The sequence below is a fragment of the Mandrillus leucophaeus genome, unplaced genomic scaffold (genome assembly GCF_000951045.1).
Source record: "Mandrillus leucophaeus isolate KB7577 unplaced genomic scaffold, Mleu.le_1.0 Scaffold64, whole genome shotgun sequence".
Lineage (NCBI taxonomy): Eukaryota > Metazoa > Chordata > Mammalia > Primates > Cercopithecidae > Mandrillus > Mandrillus leucophaeus.
This window is the reverse complement of record NW_012106919.1, coordinates 7,006,464-7,014,598: the sequence shown is the minus strand read 5'-3', so window position 1 is coordinate 7,014,598 and position 8,135 is coordinate 7,006,464. Positions and strand designations below refer to the sequence as shown.

At 39.1% G+C, this 8,135-nt stretch overlaps 1 pseudogene; it reads right to left on the bottom strand.

Annotated features, from left to right (window-relative positions):
- Positions 1-6,171: 6,171 nt before the first annotated feature.
- On the bottom strand, positions 6,172-6,680 carry LOC105554407 (annotated as a pseudogene).
- Positions 6,681-8,135: the final 1,455 nt, after the last annotated feature.

Here is an 8,135-nt window from a genome sequence, read left to right as displayed (position 1 = left end):
AACTAGCATTTGAAATGTGTTTTCTAAAATCAACGTTATAAGTGTACATGATAGAAGAGTCCGTTACTTAATTCAGTAAGACCTAAAAAAGAGGAATTGTCAACTCCCTATTTCCTTTTCTCAAGAGGGGAACATTTCAATTCCATTAGTTTTCTTTTCTTTTTTAACTTTAACTTTTTTGATTTTTCAATCTAATGGACTTTTTACTAGTGAAGACAAGGATTTATTTCTGTTTAACCACCACACTACATGATCAATTATCTCTTCCCTCACCCTATTCTTCCAATGTAGCTATATCTCAATTGTTGGATATTTAATATTTATAATGTTATGACTAAATTCTATTAAGGATTGAGCCATATAATAATAATAATAGCCACCCTATTATTTTTTCTTTCTTGCACTACTTTTAGTTTTCTTTGAAGTTTCTTCTTTAATTATTTGCTTAGTTTTAATCTTAGGAATGGCTAGTTGGCCCAGCTTCAAGAATAGCTGGAAGAGGCTTAGGGAGCTTGCATCTGATACAGGTTTCTATACACTTATCGCTGATACAACCCCAACTTTCACCTATCCACTGAAAACTCCTCTCAATCACTCAAATAAATGGGGGTATTCTATCATTTTCCACTTCCTGGAGCTCTGTCTCTGGATCCATTTGACCATGTTCCACTCCGGACTGGTTGACATCTATACTTGGTACATAGCTGTTATCCTGAAATCTCCTTTCACCATCATTTGGAGTTTTTCTCCTTCTGTCTCTTAAGATGAAGCTGTTTCCTGAATTACATATCTTCTTCTTTTCAACCTATCCATCTGACAAAGGGCTCAAGAATCTACAAGGAACTTAAACAGATTAACAAGAAAAAAACAAACAACCCCATCAAAAAGTGGGTAAAGGATATGAACAGACACTTCTCAAAAGAAGGCATTTATGTGGCCAATGAACATATGAAAAAAAACTCATCCTCACTGGTCATTAAATAAATGCAAACCCAAAACCACAGGACATACCATCTCATGCCAGTTAGAATGGTGATCATTAAAAAGTCAGGAAACAACAGATGCTGGAGAGGATGTGAAAAAATAGGAATGCTTTTACACTTTTGGTGGGAGCGTAAATTAGTTCAACCATTGTGGAAGACAGTGTGGCGATTCCTCAAGGATCTAGAATCACAAATACCATTTGACTCAGCAGTCTCATTACTGGGTATATACCCAAAGGATTATAAATCATGCTGCTATACAGACACATGCACACGTATGTTTATTGCAGCACTATTCACAATAGCAAAGATTTGGAACCAACCCAAATGCCCATCAGTGATAGACTGGATAAAGAAAATGTGGCACATATATACCATGGAATACTATACAGCCGTAAAAAGGGATGAGTTCATGTCCTTTGCAGGGACATGGATGAAGCTGGAAACCATCATTCTCAGCAAACTCACATAGGAACAGAAAACCAAACACCTCATGTTCTCACTCATAAGTGGTAGCTGAACAATAAGAACACATGGACACAGGGAGGGGAACATCACACAGCGGGGCCTGTTGGGGGGTGGGGGACTATGGAAGGGATAGCATTAGGAGAAATACCTAATGTAGATGACGGGTTGATGGGTGCAGCAAACCACTATGGCACGTGAATACCTATGTAACAAACCTGCAGGTTCTGGACATGTATCCATGTATATATATGTAAAAAAGAATTCTGAGAGGAAAATTACCAAATTATTATTATTTCCCTATAAAATTAAAGAAAGAGGCAAAACACAACTAAGATAAGGTTTCTGCCCACAACACATTTACAGTTTTAAAAGAGATTAACAGGGTGGTAGGTTTAAGTTATACAAACATTAAGCAGTGGCCGGGCACAGTGGCTCATGCCTGTACTCCCAACACGTTGGGAGGCCAAGGCAGCCAGATTGCCTGAGCCCAGGATATCAAGACCAGCCTGGGTAACATGGTGAAGCCCCGTCTCTACAAAAATACAAAAAATTAGCCAGACAGGCTGGCATGCTCCTTTAGTCCCAGCTACTCAGGAGGCTGAGGTGGGAGGATCGCTGGAACCAGGGAGGTTGAGACTGCAACAGGGCATGACTTTGCCACTGTACTCAGCCTAGCAACACAGCAAGACCCTGTCTAAAAATAAATAAATAATAAAAATATTAAGCAAAGCAAGGTGTAATTTAGTACTAACTTGATTGATGCAGAACCTATAGGAGATGTGAAGCCATTTTCTTGGTTTATACTTTTATTTTGGTAAAAGACCTCCTAAGAAGTGGTGCATAGTATGAATAGGGTGCACACAGTTCAATTCTGGCCTTGGTATTAAGCCTCAGCCTTAAAAAGGCCAAAAAGCCGAATGCATACTTAAACATAATTTCTGGCATGTATAAATTTTTACTAATCAATATTCTTGTGACCTTTAGGGTTACCACCATATCTAATTAGTGCTAAATCGTCAGTAATGTGAATCAGCCACACCATTCAAATTATTGCTAATATTAGAATATTCACCTTCAAATATCAGTAGTCACTTTAGATGACTTTTGGAGTGAGAAGCTACTTGTGTGCTTTATATATTGTAAATCTATCAGTTACTTGAATATGTACTCCCAAACACAAAATGCGTTGGTATTATTCAAAAATTGAACATCTCGTAAAATTTGGCTGTGAATTCATCTAGCCCTGGGCTTTTCTTGGTCAGGGAATTTTTTATTACTAGGTCAATTTCATTACTCGCTATTGGTCTGTTCAGGATTTCTATTTCTTCCTAGTTCAATCTTGGAAGGTAGTACATTTCCAGGAATGCATCCATTTCTCCCAGGGTTTCTAGTTTGTGAGCATAGAGATGTTCAAAGTAGTCTCAACTGATCTTTTGTATGTCTGTGGTATCAATTGTAAGTCACCTTTATCATTTCTGACCGTGTTTATTTGAATCTTCTCTCTCTTTTTCTTGGTAAGTCTAGCCAGTGGTCTATCAATCATGATTATCTTTTCAAAGAACCAACTTTTTGTTTCATTGATCCTTCGTATCATGTGTTTTTGTGTCAATCTCATTTAATTCTGCTCTAGTCTTTGCTATTTCTTTCCTTCTGCTAGCTGTTGGTTTGGTTTGTTTTTGTTTTTCTAGTTCCTTGAGGGGTGACATTAGGTTGTTGGTTTTAGGTCTTTCTATCTTTTTAATGTAGCCATTGAACACTATAAACTTACAGCACTGCTTTTGCTATATCCCAGAAGTTTTGGTGTGTTGTGTCTCTTTTCATTTGTTTCCATCTTTTTAATTTCTGTATTAATTTCATCATTTACTCAAAGATCATTCAGGAGCAACTTGTTCAGTTTCCATATATTCAAATAGTTTAGAGAGTTCCTCTTGATATTGAGTTCTAATTTTATTTCACAGTGGTCTAAAAAGATATTTTATATGATTTTTAAAAATTCATTGAGACTTGCCTTATGGCCAAGAATATAGTCTATTTTCGAGAATGTTCCACATTCAGATAAGAAAAATGTATATTCTGCAGTTGTTGGGTGGAAGGTTCTGTAAATGTCTATTAGGTAGGTCCATTTGGCCTAGAGTCCAGTTTAAGACTTTGCTGATTTTTGCCTTGATGATCTGTCTAGTCCTGTCAGTGGGGTGTTGAAGTTCCCCACTATTATTGTATTGCTGTTTATTTTCTTAGGTCTAGTAGTATTTGTTTTATGGATCTTGGTGCTTTGGTATTGGGTGCATATATATTTGGGATAGTTATATCTTCCTGTTAAATTGAACCATTTATCATTACATAATAACCTTTTTTTGTCCTTTTTTACAGTTATTGGTTTAAAGTCTGTTTTGTCTGACATAAGTATAGCTTCTCCTGCTCATTTTTCTTTTCTGTTCGCATGGTATAGTTTTTTCATATGTTTATGGCAGCACTATTCACAATAGCAAAGTCATGGTATTAACCTAAGTGTCCATCTACAGATGACTGGATAAAGAAAATGTAGTATGTGTATTTATACACACACACACACACACACACACACACAAAAAGATAGAATGCTATGCAATCATAAAAATGAAATTATGTCTTTTGCAGCAACATAAATGGAGTTGGAGGCCCCATTACTATAAGTGAAATAACTCACAAACAGAAAATCAAATACTACATGCTCTCACTTATAAGGGGGGCTAACCAATGGGTACACAAGGACATATAAAAGGAACTAATAGACACTGGGGATTTCAAAAGTGGTAAGAGTGGGAGGGGGTACGGGTTGAAAGTTACCTGTTGGGTACAGTGTTTACTACTGGGGCGATGGACAGGCTGGAAACCCAAACTTCACACACACACAACACATCCATGAAGCAAGCCTGCACTGGTACCCCTCAAACTATTAAAAAAATTGAAATGCTACAAAAAGTAATGAGCAATTTTACATAAGAAAACAATTATTAAAAACATCCAAATAGCTGAATATATAGGAAATAGAGTGTCTGTTGATTTGAAGGTTAGAAAAGAGTGGATTAGTGAGATAAACATAGGAAGAACTTCATATCCTTTTTGAATAAAATGTTGATTAAAAACTAAATGATACAAGAAAGAATAACAAAGATTAGATTATATCATAATTCACATCATTATAGAATTGTTTGAGGTACTAGCACTCAAAACACTAACAAAATAAACTTTAATAACTATATTTAACTTTTTGTTATTTCCCTTTAGGCCGAAAGTATTTCAAAAAAATTTGTCATGGCTTCTAAGGATATGCTTTGTCCTCTCAACATTTCATGAAAAGAAAAAACTCCAAAACCATGTACATCATCGTCCGTGATTAATCGACTTCAATGTAGACATAACAAAGATACAAATAATACATTTCACAATTTTAGAAAAAACTGAGGTAAACAAAACACATAAATTTTTCTTGCTGATAAAATATCAAAGGAACAGACCTCACAAGAGTTCTTAAGGTTTTTTTAGTTTTGAGTCTTTGGAGGATAAAAATGTAAATAATATACTTGTTCAAAGAGTTGCAACAGACTATGATCAATTTTCAGTAATTAAAGATGATGGATTTTTGGCCGGGTGTGGTGGTTCATGCCTGTAATCCCAGCACTTTGGGAGGCCGAGGCGGGTGGATCACCTGAGGTCAGGAATTTGAGACTAGCCTGACCAATATGGTAAAACCCTGTCTCTAATAAAAAAATACAAAAATTAGCCAGGTGTGGTGGTAGGCACCTGTAATTCCAGCTACTCAGGAGGCTGAGGCAGGAGGATTACTTGCACCCAGTAGATGGCAGTTGCAGTGAGCTGAGATTGCGCCACCACACTCCAGCATGGGTGACAGAGTGAGACTCTGTCTCAAAAAAAAAAAAAAAAATGATGGATTTTTGAGATTTGTTCAAGCTATGAATTCCAGATTAAATAAAAAGATATTACAAAACACTCCTGATTATATTCTTTTATGCAATAGAGATATTATTATTAGTCATGCTCTGGATGTTAATATAGTTATATCTGCTTTCTTTTGATTAGTATTTCCATGGCATACCTTATTCCTTCTTACTACTTTTTACATTTCTAATCATTATATTTCAACTGAATTTCTTGTAAGCAGCATATAGCTCAGTTTTTATTGTCTGAAGTGGGGGCAGTTGAGATTTTAATAACATAAATCAATGTTGGGACCTGCCCATGGGTCAGTGCCGGGCCCATGGGCCTCCCATCTTCCTATTGCTTGGATGGCTGCCTGCAGCCAGGCTTCCCACATTCTCTAGGAAAGATCCAGCAGCAGCCTGACAAGGGAGGCAACAGCAGCTAAGGGGATGGAAGATGGAGGAGACAGAAGCATGTGCAGGTGCATGTGTGTATGAACTTCCACATGTGAACACACATAAAGTGTTAGGTTTACAGACCCTGGCTCAGAGGCAAGCTTTGAAGAAGCACATTTTTCTCTGGAGTGCCTCAGCCTCACCCTATCCCAGGACAGACATGTGGGGTATGAGAAACCCACCCCTAGGTCCCAGGCTTCAGGACTGGAGCCCTTTTGAGTCTGGTGGATTCACAGGTACAGTGTGTGGGTCCACAGAGTCTGTCTCCTGAAAGCCCTGGAGAGGTGGGAGATAGAAAGTAAAAGGAAGCAGGTCTCTGACAGATGGACCTGACACCTCAGCCATCACTGGTCTCCGAGTGAGATGGTGATGATCTCAGCCTTATGTACCTACTGTAGGGCCTGCAGAGCCCACAGAAGGCCTCCTTTAGTCCATGGAACAACTTATTCTCTATGTCTTCCCTGTTGGTCAGCTCATACAGGCTAAGTATGGAGTTGTTCTGGCCACTCCTGGAGACCCACTGATAGATGAGTTTCCCCCCTTCTTCTGGCCTCTGCCACACGATTAGGAAGCTAGACTTGCTCTTATCCAGCCACTGTAAGTTCCCATTCTTCCTTAGTTCCTCTAATACAACCTGGACTGATCCCACAGGAAGCTTCCACAGCTTGACGGTGCTGAAGAGCAGGATCTCCTGAGCATCCACCGCCATCACGCTGGACTGTTTGTGTAGGCAGCAGATGGACAGAACCAACGAACACCAAGTGGCCAGCTGTTTCTGCCAAGTGGCCATGTTCAGCTGTAATGTAAAGGGCGGGAAGCGATACTGCCACAACCACTTGAAATTCATCACCATCATGATAGCCCAGGAAATCCCACATTTTTTTCTTTAATTTTTAATTTCTATTTATTTATTTTTTCGAGACGGAATCTCGCTCTGTCGCCAGGCTGGAGTGCAGTGCCGTGATCTCGGCTCACTGCAACCCCCGCTTCCTGGGTTCAAGCGATTCTCCTGCCTCAGTCTCCTGAGTAGCTGGGACTACAGCCATGTGCCACCATGTCCAGCTAATTTTTGTATTTTTAGTAGACACAGGGTTTCATCATATTGGCCAGGCTGGTCTCGAACTCCTGACCTCAAGTGATTCACCTGACTTGGTCTCCCGAAGTGCTGGGATTACAGGCATGAGCCACCATGCCCAGCCTCATAGAACTTTTGAATCTGTTGACTGAATTTTTTTTTTTCACAGTTTTAGAAAAGTCTTGGTTAGTAGCTCTTAAAATATTGCTTCTGCTCCATTCTCTTTTTGTTTTTCTGAGACTATTACATATTGTTACATATTAGAACTCATCACTGTATCACATATGCCTCATGGTCTTTTCTGTACTTTCCATCTCTTTTTTTCCCTTCTCCCTGAACTTCAGGATGGATATTTTCAGTTAGTCTGTCCTCCTGGTGATGAATTCTCTCTTCTGCTGTATAACGCTCTGGTAGGGAGGTAGAGACGGAGCAGATCATATTAACCCCTATTAATCACATTGGGATTACACTGGTTCAGGACTAGGTTTTTGTCTTCTGTGAACACCATTTATTTCTGGTTTACCTTACCTCTTAGAGTATAGCTTCTGGGTGTCCTAATGGGAGGTCTAGCGTGTTTACTGGGGCCTTTTCTTGCTGAACCCTGAACTCTAATTTTTGTTTCTTAGGCTTGTTAGACTGCTGAAAGCTCTGCTCAGCTTTCTAGCCTCATTTAAGTGTCTGTTGCGGCCCAGCTTCCTAGCTTCTCAGCCCTGTGCTTTTAAATTGGCAAATGCCTCAAGGAAAAAGCCCTGCAGGATTCTGGGTTTATTTCAAAATGTATTTCTTTGCTTTGCTTTTAAATTGGCAAAAGCCTCAAGGAAAAAGCCCTGCAGACTTCTGGGTTTATCTCAAAATGTATTTCTTTGCTCTGATATTCTCACCACTCAAGTCTGGCCACCTAACTCTGACTGACTCTGTATCTATTAATAGCTATGTAATGTCTTCAAAGAGATTTATTTTTGTCTTTTGTCTTGCTATTACAACTTTTTTCTTTTTTTTTGGTGGCGGGGTTGGTCTGCAAAAAGCATTCCCAGAAGTATAAACTTTAATAATGTTATTTAATATGCTACTTCTGTATCCTGAACATTAGTCATTTGGATGTGCAGAAACAGAAGGCTTTGTTCTTAAAGATTGCCACTACCGGGAGAGGCGGCTCATGCCTGTCATTCCAGCACTTTGGGAGGCCAAGGCGGGTGGATCCCTCGAGGTCAGGAGTTTGAGACCAGCCTGGTC